This window comes from Homalodisca vitripennis, chromosome 1 (genome assembly GCF_021130785.1).
Source record: "Homalodisca vitripennis isolate AUS2020 chromosome 1, UT_GWSS_2.1, whole genome shotgun sequence".
Lineage (NCBI taxonomy): Eukaryota > Metazoa > Arthropoda > Insecta > Hemiptera > Cicadellidae > Homalodisca > Homalodisca vitripennis.
The window spans coordinates 147,329,644-147,349,735 of NC_060207.1; positions in this window are offsets into that span (position 1 = coordinate 147,329,644).

Genomic DNA, 20,092 nt, shown 5'->3' on the forward strand with positions numbered 1-20,092 from the left:
TTTTTCAGACGTCAATAGGCATACATCGGGTACATCACTGTCCATTGTTTAAGAGGATCCGTGTTTAAGGGACTATCTTGTATATCTGGTTATGCGGGTAGCTGCATTTCTGGATCGAATGAATTATATTTCCGACGTTACAACTTAGGTTGCCTTGTTGATCAAGGAAATATAATACAGGACTCGGAGACCTACCTCGGTCAAATGGCGTATACAACTTGATTGTTTTACAATGTTGAATACATAAGTTCAAATCAGGACTGTTGATGACAAAAAACATCAAGAATATGCTGTTTTATAATCCTACAGAATATATACAATGAAAGTTACATTTCATTATTAAGTTTACCCTTCATCTTAAGTTTACTTTATTTGCACTATTGGTGTCATTAAAAGAAAATCAAGCATGAGCACGATGTAAAGCTAAAGAACATTCATCGTAACATCATCGACGACGAAGAAGCTCAAAATTAACTCTTTACATCGTTTTGACATCAGACACACCCAGACTACAACATTTACTGTAATATAGGTGAAGAGGTATTCTAAACGTAGATACTAAAACGGTGAGAAGGGTTGAATCAATTAATGTAAACTTTAACCCCAACACACCTTTCTCTCAGTGCAGCGTCTGAGTTTTGAGCTTCTTCAACGCCGATTATTTGTATCTCTTCAAACGAACATGGCTCGAGATTCTAGAAGTAAATTGTATGACAGCATCGGATTTCACACGCTACATTGAGAGGAAGGTGAACTGGAGCTAAAAAATAAACATTCGCATGAGTTGGTAGTTGGACATCACATCGTCAGTACGATATCGCATCTGACACTCACAAATTTATTATTTATAATTTGTTCAGACATGTTGTTGTTATAGGTCTAAATAAAAACAAATTAAAAAGAAAAATATTTAAATTTTGTTTGGGTACCTATGTGTTTAAGATACGGTATGTGGACAATTTTTTCATATATTCAACTCGTAGAAATAGATCTTTGTATGGAACTGAAAACTTACCAAACTAATTGTTACGCCTCTGCATAGCAGGAGTCGGTGGGAAATATTAAACTGAAACATGGATCAAGTCTAATATTATTTAAAAAAATACAATAACATGATGACATAAAATATGTGAGTTGTACTTTTTTGGAAAAAGGACTTTAATTCTAAACCGTTATTATTAAAAAGTTGGGGTTTATTTAAAATTAACTTTATAGTTGTTTTTTATAAATCTAGTATAACATTAAATAATATTTAGTTAGCAATTTTCTAAATAATTAAAGAGCTCCAGTTTGTTCTGGGGTTTCCGTATTTAATTTTTTATTCTACAAATATTTTTCGTTTTGTATGAAAAATTCTAACATAAATCCTAGTAGACTAAAGGCTATATTTCATTTAAATTTTTGAAGTGTAATTTGATATTTGCAAAGTGAGTAAAGTCCTACTGCTTTCAGGCATACTGTTGTCGACAGTAGTTATTGAGTATGCCTGTTATAAAGTTATATATGTGTGATATAATTACTGGAAAAAGATACTTTTGAGATGGTGAACAAACTGTAACCTACTATCACACACATAATAAGCGACGTGTAGATGACGCCAGATTTCGTTGTCCGTTGTCCATTGTTGAAATTCTCAATAATCCCACAGTTTCTGAAGGTGCCTTTTTGGTTATAGATTTGCTCCCAGCCAGATATATGATTATATTTTCCCAAATTTTCATCATAGCAAAGGTTTTACGCTACAAATTCACCACCGTTAAGGGCATTTACTACGAAAAATGGCCAAGAACTATGAAATTTGTTTTGTCATATTTTTTCTACAGGAATACACAGAAAATTCAATAGAAAAAGTTTTTTAATTTGATATAAGGCGCAAAACATTTCATACAACGCTGCGAGGAACTAAAATCAGTCGACATAATTTTCTGGTTGTTTAACAATAAATTATTATGTTGCCCTGTATTTTTACGTAATTATGAATATAACCCTTTCTCATATACATGTCAGTTTGTATGTTGATCTTTTATTATACAATATGCTTTTTTCAAAAAGAAAACAATAAACTACTCAAGTTTTCAGATTCAGCTGACTTGACTGACAGATCAAACAGCTTGGTTTATAAACTTGAACTTTGGTTTTTATTATTGACTATAATCGTGTTTTACATTGAGGGGTCAACTTATTGAACAGGCTAATGTTTATGATTATGTGCGAAGAAAATATACTATGCCGTAGGCTGGTAAACGTTATCTATTATTTTACAGAACTACAATTTTATGCTATAATACACTAAATGTATAAATAAACATTTACAATATAAATACAAAGGCATATATAAAGCATAAACACACAAATACCTTTAGTTACTAGGGCATTTTATATTTTTTCACTGTATTCTACATTGAAATTAACTTTTTCATGCAATCGCTGTTTCCTGGAAAGTAAGACTTTAATGTTTTCAAGACTAAATGTGATATTACTCAACATACATTTGAGATACACTGTTCAAACTATTAGCACTTATACAACATACAGCATATACACCTTTAAATAAATAATAAGGTAGGTTTAATGATTTTAACTTTCATACATCATAAATGAAATTAAAAAAAAACAAAACCAGAAAGCAGTAAATTGGAAAAAAAACAATGAATAGCTTATTTTTGTACAAAAGTTTACCGACCTAATTATACATAAATTTTTAGTTGACAGCATTGCATTTAAAAAACTACAAAATCTATTTATATCACTTTGAAAATTATTCTGAAAAGTTATTGAAAATCTTAGTTTTTAATTTTTTAATGATGTGAAGCAAAATATGTTGTGTTTTATATTTTTTACTATAAAAACTACAAAATCTATTTATATCACTTTGAAAATGATTCTGAAAAGTTATTGAAAATCTTAGTTTTTAATTTTTTAATTATGTGAAGCAAAATATGTTGTATTTTATATTTTTTACTATAAAAACTACAAAATCTATTTATATCACTTTGAAAATGATTCTGAAAAGTTATTGAAAATCTTATTGTATAATGTTTATTTTTGTAAAGTAAAATATGTCGTATTTTATTTTTGACTTTTTTCTACATTTAATATATCAGTAAAAAAATGATTCAAAACGTTTTCCATCAGTAAAAATGTCATCCTTTTCAGTAGCAACGCATCTTTAGGTCAATGTTAATCGGTTATAGTACAATAGGTACTAAATGGAGGAACCTCAAACAGATGAGCAAAGCCAATGTGTTATTCCAAACATCTTAGCTGACGATTAACACAACTACTGTATTTACTTTTCTTCTTGACGATGTAATGAGTGAGAGTGAAATATTTATGTGCAGTGGTGTATCATAAAATAATACTTAAACAAGATAGTACAAATATATAGTTAGAATGTTATCATAATTTTATTTTAAACCTCATTCTGATTTCAACCATTTTCTTCCCTGGAGTTGAGGATACAGGTTAGGCCAGTGTTTGTGTCTAGTCAGGTGCTATAAAGAACAATAACATCTTGAATATCAAAGAAATGCTCGCGGGAGAGGTAGATGTTGATCCCGACATCTTATCCGCTGCTAATGTCGCTGCGAGGACATAATTCACAGCTTTCATATTAAATTATCCTGTCATGTCAGAAAACGATTTTTTTAATGTTCAGAATAATGAGTTTATTTGACGCTGTCTCAGACTTAACTCCTGGAATCAGAGTCATATTCCAGATTATATGACTCCAAATTCCAGGATTCAAGTCTGAGACAGCGTCAGATACCAGACGCTGCAATAAAAGGAAGGTGAACTGGAGCTAAACTCAACATTCAACTCGAATTAACCCTTCCTACCATAGCTACATTATGTGTAGATAACTCAGTTACTCTACCGTGCTTAGAGGTCGTGTCAGAACATCATAGTGCACTCTATTGTGCACGTGATGAGACAATGAGACTGCCACATCACCTGTTTATAGGGAGTCTCTGATGAGGAAAGATGTAAAGGTTCGTTTTGAGCTTCTTCGTCGCCGACTTTCTTTATATCTCTTCTGACGAACAAAACTCCAGATTCCAGGAGTCAAGTCTGAGACGTCAGATACTGGAGTTAAACTCGACATTCAAGTTGAAAAAAGTGTAACTAAAAATTAATCTCTTACCAAATTTTCACTTTCGAGAACAGATAGTTGTACAAGACTGTTTGCTTAAGTTTTTGGATCTGTCCTCCCTACTCATGTCGGTGGTCTATGAGTATTAGAAGAAGTTGTCAAGTTATATTACTTTCTAACGCCTTCAGTAATTCAACGACGCTTCTGTTGACAGTACTGTTTATGTAATAGTATCTACAAATTGAAGGGATTATACAATGAATGAAACATTTTGCAAAATCAGCTCGATCGTACTGTAGATACAAAGAAACATCAAAATTCCATATCATATATAAACATTCTATTACAGTCGATAAACAAATAAAAATCGTTTGTTTTTAAATATTCAATAAGGTTAGTTACTTTTTAAAATCTGAGTTCATGAAAATAATATTTGTTTCAAAAGAGTACTTAGATGGATAGATAACGTGTAGTGATTGTTTTCCTTGTTTATCATGCGGAGTTGAAATCAACATGTACAACAGCTTTAATTTGATTTGTGATAGATTTTCTTTGTATATAAACTACAGAAACAAGGCGTGAACCACACTACTTTTGTTCGTCACATCGTTTTTAATGATACTTTAATTACAATATAGGAATAAATATTACAGAAATAAGAAAATTTAAGAGACATCTAAGCAATTACATTAAAATTTTTCTGTTTCCGATTATTGTAGTCATCTTGCATGTAGGGAAATAGAAGTGGTATGTGATCTACTTTATTCCCTGAGAACATGCTACTCTTGTGGCCATTCAAGTCTATTTATTAAAGTTAAACATATTTCGGAAGTATTATCCAATTAAAATTAATATAAGTAAAGGCCAAAGTAATGAGAATAATATATCTATCTATCTATATAGTGTATCTCTGCGCTAAGTTATTTCTCTGCTACCAGATATCACAGGCTATGATCTTGCGTGACGAGAACATTCAACCAGTACAATAATTGGAGTGGCCTCCAGAACATCAAGTTGAAACCACTGAAATTAGGAGGGAGCCCATAATTGGCTTCAATGTTATACTTTTGAGGAAAAGCGAGGCACAAGCCTAATCGTGTCTGTTACAGTTAATTTGTAAAGTCAGCCATTTTGTAAAAAAGTGCTCAGATTCACGAGAAAATAATTCGACATTACAGTGAACTATTTATTAACGTTTTGCTGAGTTCGGTGCACTCTTATTGTGGTGGTACAATTTCATTACAAAACTCCTGACCTATAGCTGTAGGGATTCACTTTACTTGAAATAAACAGGATTTACCGGACATTTGCTAAAGTTCAGTAATACAAAAAACCGCATCACTACGTTTCGAAATCTGTAATCTGATCTCGTCCTCACTTGAATAACTAACCTAACACACAAGTATAAAATAAACAAATTAAACCAAAGCGTTGTGACACGCACGAGTCAGGCATCAAAACCACCATATTGTGTGTCAACTCCAATAACTCAAAACATGAAATTAATAAAATAAAAAAACAACAGTAATTATCAAAACTTTATAACACAATACACTTCATAATATCTCTGCATTCACCGACCAACCACATAGAACTGACTTTACTTAGAACCAGTAAACTCACTGTACTTATCTATAAAATGTGGTATGAAGCTAAACGATTACCACCGTACAGACAGTGTTGTTGCTTGGTAACCTGCCACTACAACATTTTATATGAATTCAACACAATTATACTACACAAGAATATTTGGGTTACAAAAATGTCTGACTAACCTAAATGAGCCAATGCCAAAAAGTAGAAGGAATACGTGAATGCAATTTCTTTACAACAGTTGTACTTGTAAACATTTTTCTTCGCATTTCACGCGCATTACCTTATTTGGATGAGAAGCAATCGTGGCGTGGAAAAGTAAGATTGGTGTACCACTGGAGGGTTTGGGGTAATCATTCTTCACTGTGGAACTGTAGAACCTTTTATGATGATGCAATAGGTCAGAGTTGTAAGGAACCAGTGGCTTCTTGATCAAGTCAGTGCACTCGTAAAAATAGTAATTATCCATGCGTTTGCACTGAGATCCGATGCTTAAAACGTTCTAGTCATAATGAGATTATTCTGTATAGTGTGTCCAGAATGTTTTTATGGAACACTGTTCAAGCTGGATACTGAACCAGAGTGGTAACTGCCATAAGACCAACTGATGAAGAAACAGTATTTGGAAAGTGGCTAACTGATCCCTGTCACACAGTGTATGGATATATAAGATTAAAAATGCAAAAATCTGCTATCCAGCACGTTTTTAATCTCCATCTTTGTGATGACATGTTTCCGTTCTGAGATGATATCAACATACTCTCAAAGGAACTGATGAGTAGATGACTTGCGGCATGGTACATAAAGGTCTAAAAGAATCACAGTACCAAAGTGGGAACCTCTTGTTTAGTGAGGAGGTTTTTCAGCGTAACACCCATCAGGATGGATAGGTTCACTTTATAAAATGCGGACTAAAGGCATGATACAGAATTTTTCATGTGACCCCAAGCGATTTAACATGACCTATTTTACAGGCAACAAATAAACCACATGTACGTATGTATACACTAGTATTAGTATGAATTGTGATTTTGACAAGAGTTTAGATTACAAAGAGATTTTTGGAAAGGACAAAATTTTAAATACGTTTGCAGTAATAAAGTTTTTTTTAATTTAAGTCACCACGTTTTGAATTTCCAAAAAACTTCCTAGGATCATATATTAACAAGATTAATTAACACAATTAACTGCTACTAACAAGTATCCTAGTTCACCGATGTGAACTAGGATGTCACCGATGTGTCTGCGGGCCTAGAAAGTATGTCACACTTATGCCATATAGCTTATCATCTCTATATACGTAGTCGTATCCTTTATGGTTCTTTCCTCCTGCAACGTTACACGTCGGTCATACTGTAAAGTGTCCTTTAGAAAACGCTGAGTGTTTGTATCTTAGAATGAGAGATTTATTCAGAAGGATTTATTCACATAAATGGCACAAAATTTCACTGCTAAACCACGCGCCTCGTAATCCTACATTCGTGTTTTTATACTTATTTAGGAATGAGAATTAAGCTGATAGGTATTTTAATTTAAATTTTCATTTTTAAATCCACGTTATTATCGGGAAAGCTGTGTCGTATTTTTAAGATTCCAGGTTTCTTATGTTTAACATTAGTAATGTCCCTACTACAATCTCGAAACAGTTCATACTACTAAAAGTGTTTCACTACTATCTAAATTATGGTAACATCCACTTATGGCCCTGAATGACACCTGGATGGCAACATTGTACCACAGAAGAAACGCGTCTCAAGAATCAATATTGTATGAAATCTGTTTAAACCTTAAATAGGACAGCTATAATGAAGATAAATTCATCAAGTTAAAGCGTACCAAATATATTGTGCAGGCGGGGAAGGGATATATCAGCACAGTAAAACAAACTGCAATAGATAAATTTAATACTTTTAAATAACACAATTAAGTATAGACTAATAACTTTTATATATTTTAAAACAAGTTGTAAATAATAAAACTGTTTTACTGCAAATGGTTTAACATTATTCAAAATATTAACATTTAGAATATTCTTAAATTATTTGTTTTTTATGGTGGTATAAAACCATGATGACCTGAGTAATGACTGAAGTTCTTTGTAATACTTTGGTTTTGAATTCTGTGCGTACTTTACAACTACAGGTTTAAAACTATGAATTCAGTACTAAAACAATGGACATTACTTCCAAGAAAAACACTAATTACGTGTCGCGTAACGAGCTGTGTGGTAATCTAGATGCTGACAGCCAATCTGCACTGTATCACCAAACAAACTAGTTTTTCTTGAAATCAATAACGGAATTTTCCAACAAAAAAGTTGGACATCTAGGTTTGGTGGAGGTTAAAATCGGAGGTATCGTAAGGTTTAAAAATATGAAACTATGATTTTTTAGGTTATACTTCTAGCTTGATACGCTTAAAACCAACCGTCAGACATATGTAGTAATTGGCTGAACGTTATCGAAGCCTATCGCACTGGGGCTGGAAAGATTTCATTTATGTGTGTCTGAACGTCTATCCGCATGATATCCTGAAAATGAATTATAAAACTGATCTCTAGCCTTGAAACCTTCCATGGGCTTCATTTCTGTTTAGCCAACATTGAGTTCGGTGTTGGTGCATGTCACTCCATGAGGTTTGGCTGAGCGTTAAAAATCCTTTTCATATCGTAGTATGTGTAACCATGGTGGCAACCACAAAATCGGGAAGTGAAACATATTTTATTAGCACCTATGAAATGTCTGTCTATGCAACATTCCAAGGTAAAATAGTTTTTATATCTGGAATCATAAAGTCGAAGTCCATACCTTTCTTAATGAGTTCACTTATAATGATAATTTTAGAACGCAGGTAGAAGTTGTGTGGGATTTATAATACACGTGTTCTTGAAATTTGATTATATGTAAACATTGTGATTTTTATTAAATTTACAAGTTGTTGTTTCAGCAATATCAATTGCAGCTTTCACTAATTTAAGTATTAGTTTATTTAACGTTAACAACAATTTAACGTTCTACTCATTATTTCAGCGTTCAAGAAAAATGTGAACCCACTCGTAAACTACCTTTGTTACCTTTGCGTAACAAAAGCATATAAAACCTTCCATCTCTCGACGATCGTGCAAGAGAGGTCGTGGTGGCGGCAGTGTTATATAAAACAAGCATTTAACACAATAGGACGATGAGTTATAGTGTCTATAGAGACATTAAGTACCGTATTATGAGTCCAAGTGCTGACCTCATTGTTATTTATGAAATGCGTAGTTATAGTTGATTGATGCTTTCATTATAGACTGATGGGGCATGAGTTAATCCCTAGTCCTGAGGATCTGTACTCTTCCATTAACGTTAAAGATTGCTAAAATAAAATATTTTGTCATGTTAGATATTGTTTAATAAATTAAACTTGATCACGCTTAACTTGTATCAAATAATAAAGCAGTTGAGCTAGTAATCATGAAGCATGTGTATTGCAAATATGCGAGTAGAATCCGTGATTTGTTTCGGTACATAAATTAATTTAAAGCTTATTGTTATTGTGGTAAGTTGTAGTTTTATCATTTAGAACAAAAATACACTTTGTTCGCTTGTCGATGATTGCTTGGTAATTGTTTTTAAATTCACTTCAATATTTATATATTAAAAAAATGTAAAATATCAGTTTATCAAGATTGGTATACCCTTACGTATTATTTCTCCTAACTATATTCAAAACTTATAATAAGAAACCAAAAATGTTTTTTGGCTTGTTTTGTTTTTGTGTCTGTGCCAATTTTAACCGTTTACCTCGTAAAATGTTGTTGCAGAAAATTAATTGTTTTCCTGAGATAGCCTACATTTAGGAATTGTAAGATTTAGCTGAAAAATTAAAGCCAAAAATTCTTTTTGAATTCCTTAATGATGTAAATAGAATTTTAATTTTAGTATAAAACAATCATGTAATATTATTTTTATTATTAGTTGTTTTCTGTATATATTCATACCATGAAATGAATTATATGTGTATGAATTCATGGTTTTTGTTGCATAAAGAAATTTAATCATTATTTTCTCAATAACACTATTGCTGATCCCAATCTCTGCAAAAATAATCCAGGTAATTGGAAAGGAATATTATTTGTTCGTAAAGAAACATTTACGAACCTACGCTATATATTTACTATTATATGTAACTAGTAGTTGTTAGGCAAGGCTTTGTACAAATTTTCCTGCTGTATAATGGGATATTGGCATATAGTTTAAAGTTTTATACCAAGGCCAGATTGATTCACTCTAAAGTGAAGAACTTTTCATCACTTTAAACGGCAATGAACGTTTCGGGGGCCTGAAGTTAAATAGTGAATTTGTTACTGTCTACTCTGTGATAAAAAAGACAAAAGAATGTAAAATCCTGTCATATCTTGTAGGTTTGTATATAATGATAAATAATTAATAAGTTAGTCTGTAAATTAACCTAAGTTTTCTTTATACTTTGAAGAACGCTTGTAAAGTGATTAATCAGCATTATTAATTAATTGAACAGATTAATCATACTATGATAGCATTAATTGCTGGTGCTTCAACCATCCTATACAGTGTAATGGGTTAAACCCGTATGTAGACGAAATAAGCATTGTAATTAATGGCTAGTACACGAGAGGTATTACGCATTCTTGGAATCGTGAACACACATCAGTACGGGGACTTGAGAGACCTTGGAACCCTCCAGCTCCTGGAACCAGCAAGGCTGCAATGGGACGAGATATTGAGGTGACGCCACGGCAACGAGAACTCCTGTGGGCGTTACCTCTCCGAGTACCGGTACTGTTAGCTCATGCTGCAGATCCAACGTGCGAAATGTGATGTCTCACCACTTCGCTATTCGTAGAATTCTTTGATTGAGGTAACAAGAGATAACTCATCCAATGTAGAATTAGAATAATTAACACTGTACTAGAATTACATCAAGTTTTGGTAACGTAGTGACAGGCTGCTCGACCAAAACAAACGTCAATTTATAATTATTGATAATGTATTGAAATATTTAAGAATTAAATATCTTAAGAGTAAGCTTTTACTATTTTGAGATTTAAAAATAGCTTTATTAGGAAATGTCATTTAGAACCAGTTCTTGGATCTATTAAAATCATATAATTTACATCCACACATTAACGAACTAACTGATATATGTAGACTATCTTATACTTTCATTGATAATGCAAATTAAGAACACACAAATCGCTTGTCTCTGAAAGCGGTATTACTGATTATTTAGCACAATATGTATCTATTCCTTCATCTCTCACTGAAAAAAGAAAAATAATAATGACAACAACTTCTTATTAAAGGTGAAGTTAACATATTAGACATAACAATATAAAAATATTAGACGAAACAAGAATCTTGGAATTTTGTGTTAAATGAATCTAGTATAAATTAAAATAAATCCCAACTACTGCAAACTCTTCAAGCAGATTTCACACCTTTAAAATAAGTGGTTCTCTGACAGCGGTCTTTTGTTAAATACTGAAAAGATATTCGCTATTAACTTTCAATCTAATTACAATAATAATTACTAATGTCAGGGCAGATAATTGGTATCTTCGGTCATCACTTCTAACGGGAAATTCCTGGGCCTCCAGACTGAGAGTAATGTCACTTGGGGAACTCATGTGAGTAAAACAAAGCCTTTCAACCATCTTGAATAGAGCTCAAAAATTGATAGATATGGACTTGGTTTTTCATGGCCTACCACGCACATGTAAACTCCCAAAGACTCGGCTTGGTAAAACGAATTAGCTGTTTTCATATTAGTAAAAGGAAAATAATTTTTTTAAGTTATTGTAAAAGTGTAGTATAGATCGAGTTAGATAAAACAAAATAGTAATATTTCATTGAAGTTAGTCTTTTACGTACACATGAAGTGAGACTAATATAAAATATAGAGGTTGAAATATAAAAATTTTGGTGAAAACCCTGCGTGATTGTCCAGAAGTAAAATGACTGGTGGATTAAAAATAGAAGACATCGATAATTATAACTAAAAAAAAAACACAATACCCTAAGTCATGGAAAGGCGCGTGATGCAAAGAAAACCTATCAAAGCAAATTTCACAAGAACTGATAATAATTTATTAAAAAAAAGCTTGAATGAGCTGAAATTGAAGTAGATTCAGCACAATTAGATCTTGAAACTTTAAGTAGACTCAGTGAACAACTTAACAACTTGGATGAATTGGAAAAGGCCTGAGATATAGGAGATGAAGCTAAAGTTGATGAAGAGAACACATCAGCAGATGTTTACAAGGTAAACTTTGATACTGTTAAAATGAAAGTTGACAATTTGTTCAGCAAATTAACGGTTAATACAAATGCTAGCGACCTAAACAGTAATATTTCAACATGCAGTTCACCCAGTTTAAGAAAAAAAGCTTAGGCTACCCAAAATAGAACTAAGAAAATTTAGCTGTGAGATAAAAAATTAACTGTCTATTATAACCAGAAGATATCACAATATGTGATTCAAGCAACAACAATAGGGTCAAAAGCTAGGGGTATAGTAGATAGCTTTTTTATCAACCCATGACAGCAGAAAATTATGAAAAAGTAATAAAATCATTGCAAACTAGATTTGGTAGGAGAGGACTTCTTACAGAATTTTATTTTAAATGCAGCGATGCTGTTCTTCCTTGTGGAAGCTTGTGTACCAAACAATCTCTTAAGAGTGTGGCTAAGAAGTTCAAGTCCTGTGGCACTTGGCCAAAGACTCTGACGAAGCAACCTGCAGCTATACTACAACAATTTATGACCTTTCTAAAAGTAGAAGCAGAAAGAAAAGAAATAATTAATATGGCTAAATCAGGTTTTAAAAGTTTTGATACTAAGTCTAATCAAATATAAAAATATTGAAGAGACAACATTTTATTTCCCAAACTATTTTCACAAAAAAGTTGGAGAAGCAAATTAAGTTGGGACGAGGAAGTTTCAGAAAACATTAAAAAGAAGTTCATCGAATGGAGTGTTGCACTGCCTAAACTTACACAAATTAAAATGCCAAAATGCATGGTCATCACTTCAGATGATCAGCGTGGAGATTTTACATACGTTTTGTGATGCTAGTAAAATTGCATATTCTGTTGTTGTGTTCATTGTATTTCACAACAAGGGAGTGCGCAAGTTCAATTGGTTATGGCAAAATCACGACTTACGCCGATAAAAGAGATGGCAATACCTAGGCTTGAGCTCATAGCGTGTTCCTTAGGGGCACGATTAGCACGTACTGTCAGTGAGAGCCTACACAAAAAAGTGATAGCGAGTAATCTGGACTGATTCAACCACTGCATTGTGGTGGGTATAAAATGAAGATAATCGGGGACTATTTGTATAAAACCTCCTGAGTAATTGAGATACGAAAAATAAAAACGAAAACTGGTGTCATATAGCAGGAATAAACAACCCTTGCAGACCTTCCTTCCAGGAGTTGCTATGTTCAGACTCTAATGGTGGGAGGGATCAGAATAGTTAAGAACGTTAAGGAAAGAATTGGCAAATGTCATCAACATTAATATGTGACATAAATGCAGTTGATCTAAAGAAAAAGAAACAAGATGCTGTACTTTTAACTAACTGTAATACAGAAGACCCAATAGTATATGAAATATTTTTTTAACTAAACTAAAATAATAAGAACGATAGCTTAGATGAAATGGTGTGTTTAGAATGCAAAAAACCATCGACAGAGCAAAAGAGCGCTGAACTAAAAGTTAGCGAAATTGATGATTCAGAAAAATTCTGATCACTCAAATTCAAAATAAAACATTAACTAACAAGTTTTTAAGTCATACTTGTACTTTCCAGGATAATGAGAGAATTATAAAACTCAGAACTAAGATATCATCAAGAAGAGGTGAAGATGAAAAAGGCATCCAGTTATTTTACCAAACAAACATAGTAAAACTTTTGATTATCCACAACCATGAAAAAGTGTGTCACGCTGGAATGAATATTTTTATGCTGACAATTAGAGAACTATTTTGGATTCTTAAAGCTAGAAGAACAATATCGGGCGTTATCAATAAATATTGTGTCAAGTGTAAGGAACATTCTTTAAAGCCCTTACAGACTTCATCACCCGCGATACCTGAAATTACAGTCAGAGACGCAAAAGTTTTTCAGATAGTCGGGATAGATTTGGCCGGTCCTTTAATACTAAGAGATAATACGAAGGACAGTACTCTTCATTTGTGCCATTTACAGAGCTATACATCTTGAGCTTATCACATCACTCTCAACAAATGGTCTTATGCTAGGTTTTAGAACTTTCGTAGGAGGAAGCAACAGATCAAAGACAATGCGGGTAATTTTGTTGGGTTAGAATATATGTTTAAATCTACTGACTGGAAATATATAGAAAGAGAATCAACGGTATCAAGAATTTAGTGGACATTCATCCCCCAAACGCTGCATGGGGTGGATGGTAGGAGAGAATGATACAAACTATTAAAAACTTATTACAGTATTGGGCAGAACTTACTAACATACTATGTGACTGTGAAGCTGTTATAAATTCCAGGCCTTTGACTTACATACATGTCGAGATTGAAGGTTGCATCGCTTTGACAAACGCAATGTTTTTGCAAAATCAGTGAAACAGTCATTCCAGACATAGATATGATTGACGGAAATGTGTTAGCTAAAAGATTTAACTATAAACAACGTTTAACATAAGAGCTCAGAAGAAGATTCAGAAGTGAATATTTGAGCCAGCTTATTCTAAAACCAAATAAGAAGAACAATTCAAGTGATCTTGAAGAAGGTCATGTAGTCCTCCTTGGAAGTAATGGAGTAAACACGAATTGACTAGCCACTAGGTAGAATAATTAAAATTTAGGTACCCCGGGAAAGATGGCAAGACCAGGTTTATAAAAATAAAAACCGCCACAGGAGAATTTACAAGACCAACCCAAAGAATATTTCCCCTGGAGATAAAAACTTGAATATAGGTAAACTTGATCTTCAATCCTTAAAATCTTAAACTCCACTCTCTCTCCATTTATTCGAACTTTTCATTGGAAAGTACTCAAATCTCGTTGCGCAATAAACGCTTGAAGCTCTGAAGAACTAACATTTTTGTGATAATATCGCCAGATAAATTCACTTTTTTTAAATACCCCTTTCTGATATGGCTTTAAAATCCCTTAATGATATAACGAGTTTATCAGACAATACTCGCAATAAGTTTATGTAATAAACCACTTTTTACGTGCAGATTGGCAAAGCTGTATCGATCAAGAAATGTCACAGTGACAAGTAAGTCACATTCATCACAACATTAATGTCAGCGTTGGCCCTGATCTTAGGAGAAACTACTTCGATTAGTTGTGAACGCTCTTGACATTCAAGCATTTAAGGCAAAGAACCGATTGTTACTTGCTCATTTCTCTCTCTATTCAAAGCCAAGACTGAGTCGGTTGCACTTTGTAACAGTTTGCACCGAATGGCGGATTATCCGAAGACAATGGAATTTCCAATTCACTTGCCTACTACTATGGTTGATATTTTAGTAGAGCGAAATAAACGCCTAATAAAGGTTGTTTTTTTTAAATAATGTTTAGAATTGAAAGTTATTTATACGAAATATATAATAGAGGACCCGGGAATAATATTTAAATATATAATATCGTTTTAAAATAAATTATTGTATCAAAATAAGAAGACAATAAAATGCAAAGAATAGAGTGTTGTAATTGTTATGTTGGATATATTATTTATTTCAACTCACACATGTTATCTTGCACAATTAAATTATTTTTTGGTAGTACATGCTTAACTAAATATTTAGATATGTAGTTAACAGTTTTATTTAAAGAATTCAGAGAATTTTAAAGAGCTAGTTATTTCTCATTTTTGTAACATTATAATATGTATTTCTTATATAACGTACTTAAGTCTTTTCTAAATGTTCCACATGCAAAATTCAATGACAATCTGACAACGTATTCCATCAAAATGTTTCATTTTTGTCTGGATTTCTAGATTCATCTCTTTTAACTTTATCACCAACAAGTTTCTGTGATAATTATCATATTTAGTTTTATAATTTTGAACTATTTGCTGCAAAATGTATCAAGTGACTACATACTTAAATTAGGCCTATAGCATTTTATCTTGTACACAATACTTTAATCTTCCCACCTAATACAAAATTAACCACTAAAATCAATTAATAGATAAAGTTGCAAATCAAAGACGAAGACATTTTTATTGAACCGGTTATAATAGAAAAGAAGCAAAAGATAACGTCTACTTCCAAACAAGCTGAGACAAGGCAAGTAAATAAATATCCTTTATACGACCATTGTTCAGCACCTGATTAACAATAGCGATCGTTATCAGGAGCTGTCGTCACGACCTAGGATAACTTCAGGATCACGACATCCTCAGAGACTAAGGATAGATCACCGGCATTATCCTTCAGCATCCTGTGCGGTTGTCGCTAACCATGTAGTTAGCTGTAATCTGTGCAATACCTTCGGCAGTCACCTCTTATTTTAGGCTTATAACTGCTCATGACGGTTGTCAATTATTGTGATCGAGGCCTTTGGTCAAGCACTCCTTTGTTTTTATTGAACTCTCAGTAACAAGTATTATGTTATTATTTAATTATTTATATTTACACACAAATTTGGAAATATCTAAAAAAAAGTAACAACAGTGTGAGGTAATATTTAGAATTATCGCCATGCAAGTGGGAGATCCGGGTTCGAGTTCCGGCAGAGCAAGTACATTCACCAGATCTTTATTGAAATTTCCCTGACAGCCTAATTTTTTTAGATAATTTTTATTTCTGAATATCCGATTCTGTTCTGTCATCTAAACCTTGTTTCATCAACATCATTTCAGTAATACCCATCAGCGTTTGATAATATCTATAAGGCCTATGACTATATGTTATCCATTGAAATGCGTTGTCGCTACGATCCTTTCTCACATTGTTTATACACAGCTGTGTTTAGGAACGTTAACACAAAGTATAGTTGAGTAAATGACCTAGACCTTTCAAAATAAACATTTCATTTTATTTAGGACCCGACTTTTGAAATATTCAACTAATTAGACAAACATTGTCGTCACTGCGATCCTTGTTGACCTATCGAAAAAAATCTTAAATATAAAAATGGGATCATATGTCTTAATGATTCGTAGGGTAAATGGCCCTTTTTTATTTGCTATTTTCTCAGAGAGAATCGCTGAGTGAACGATTAGTAGTGTATAAGACCTATTCCCTTATCTGATTCAAGCTCATCTTTAAAGGTTACAGAAACGTTTTCGGCAGTGTTGGAAAACCGTATTAATTTTGAGAATACGCCTCTGTATACACGTGTTTGTCATGTTGCCATGATATAGAATAAGGCAATCCCTTACAATCGATTTTGCTTTACTTCATTGTTGGCGTTGTTTTGAAATACGTTTCCCAAAATGTTGGATTCGGATTTGGAATTCAGAAAGTTTGTTGGTGTACGTGTAATGTAGTAATGTCTGGGGTGATAGTTCTTTAATTACCAAGATGTGGCGAGGACTTGGACAAAGGACAAAGTAGTATGAGAACAGTCACATGTACCTTGACAGGATAAGGAAGTCACGTTTGAAATCCCACTTGTGAACTGTTCACGGTCCTTTCACCCTCTCTGCTCTAATCACAAAGTTGTGTTAGTCGAATTATTGTGAACAAAATTAAGATCACTAAAACTCATTTTTCTCTTCAGTTTAATCTTTGGTTAAGCTACTAAGGGTAGAACCATACTATTATAGAAGAATATAAATATGAAGAAATAGTTAAAACTGTCTTGACTGAAGTGGGTCGAACTTATTATTAACGAAAACTATTACAGAGGCGTTCAGAGTCAAGAACGATATTGAATAGAAAGACTAGATAGGTGATGGAATCTCATGTCCTTGCCTAGGTGTAATACCATTAAGTCTAGTCACAGACGAGAAAGTATACTGGCGGGCAGAACTTCTCACAGGTCCTCAGAGCTCAGAAAAAAAACTCGCCTCCAATTGACTGCAAACCTGTTGCAATATGGTATGACTATAGGTTACAGATTAAATTTAACTGCATATAACATTTGAAGAAAGAATTTCCGTTTTTCACCAAGCCATCGGCTAATTCTCTCATAGATCGGCTTGTACCATTCCCATATAAAGTTTGGGGTAGTGTATATTCCAATGATGCTATTTTATATGAAATATTAGCATAAACATATCAAATCCTTAGCCAATGTAACTCCATACAATAAGAATAGTACTCAGCGTACTCAGCATTCAGCCCTCTTCCCAAACGACCATTCAAAGAATTGGACAAAACATAACTGAGTCACTGGATAGCTCTGAAAGCCATCGGAATATGAGGGAGAGACGATATCTGCAGAAGCTTCCCTGGTGTGAACTACTCTCTCGAAGAGGGTTTTACACCGATTAAAACAAAATTCTTGGTTGCATCAAGATAACACCTAGGATCGATCTCTACAGCTGATTTAGAAGTCGAACGTGTTCGTGTGCAGCAGTGGCCTTTTCCCTAACTATAACGCAACACTTCCATACTTTATATTAATAAGGCCCTTCTTGGGTACTAATCTCCATATTCACCTCATTTGGACATTAAATTGAAACAACCTAGTATGAAAGGCCTTATATGTCGTAACGAACCTCTTTTCAACCAATCCAAGAAAGAAATGTCATCACACTAGTGTGTTACTATACCACATGATAAAATTATATATCGGTGTACTCAGTTTTTACTCAAATTTGTTTATTCTGCGGTTTTCTCGTTTACCCAAAATATCAATTACAAATCTTGGAATTGTTTTGTTGCAACTTTAACTTTTTACTACAAACTTGTTTTAGAGTTCTTCATTGGACCAAGAGGAACCTATGTATCACGTTTTAAGTGTCTAGGACCTTACTATCAAGAGTTATCGCAATACAAACAGACATACAGACTGACAGATGGACACGACATTCTAAGAAAGCCCTCGTCTCATCCTTAACAATTAGGTTCAACGTAGTTATCAACGCACAGTACCTAGGGGTCCAGATACATACACGTTGAGGCAAAGGTGGCTCTTATCCGGGTACAAGAACATAAGCAGATGTTTTGTACCAGTGACACCGTCTTAGTCTCTCAAATGAATCGAGAGCCAAGAATAATAACATATAATTCATCTGTTACCAAACTCTAAGATTATCTGTCTGTCAATTCTTTGATGATGTGCATGTAACACTCAATAATGCAATCATGAACAATGCTTTCTAGAGAATATTTGAGAGTGACATAGTAACCTGATGTCTACATTACGCCCTACCTTCGGTGAAGAAATGCTGAGTCATTTGTCAAACAATGAGCCAATGGGCGGCATTATACAGCAAGGACGGGCCCTCAGCCAACTGTAATGCTAAGGTTTCAAGACTGGCTTTGGAGACTGTATATGTTACTCCCAATGCCTTTTTCGTTATTGCTATAAACAGTTGCCCAGATTAATCGTACACGTTTATAGACATGGTTCAGCATACATGTCTTAAACCCTGAAAGGTACACCTTTCAGGGTTTAAAGGCTTAAGATGTTTTGGTCAAAAAAGAAAAGAGCTTTCGGTTAAATAATGTGTAGTTAACACCACGCTACAGTCCGCCCGTCAAACGTCACCATTAACAAAATGGCCAAAACAGCAATTTTTTTTCAAAATTTCTATCGTAGCTTTATATATTTGTACTACATTAAATAATAAATCTGTATCGAGTATATTCTTAACATTCTGGACATAGAGATTTATAAAAATAGAACGATGTTTCTTAGTTCTGACCAAAACCTTTTGATGTGAAATCAGTAAATAGATTTTTAGTATACATTTTTGGAGTTTCAAATCAATTAATTTACAATAATTGCCTACAACTTACATGCTGTTCTTCCAAGCAAAGTTGTGTAATGAAATTGAAGAACTATTTAAAGCAATTTACGGGAGTTAAAGGTAATTACTATAATAACCCAACACAGATGCTCTCGTCTACCTTGGATAATAGGATTAACTGTAGACAGGTTTCACCGGGAACTAGCTACGTGTATCATTTATTGAGTCACTTTCTTATGTTTCACAGTTTATTATGGATTACGAGGAATAAGCTACGAGAACTATTCCAAAATGTTTCTCTGAAGAACAAAAGCCGGTTTCTCAAGATCCGTGACCCTGCGAGGTTCGATCATTTTATTGTGCTGACCCCCGCCAGGAATTCCCCGCCGATCCTCTCCACATGAGGCTGAAGTGCTTACAGAACACGAACATCAACATGGCGGATCCAAGGTCCTGAAAGTCCTTGACCGTCTTCGGGGAATACCTTCCTACAGCATGCCTTCCTACACCGGCAACCACGGTC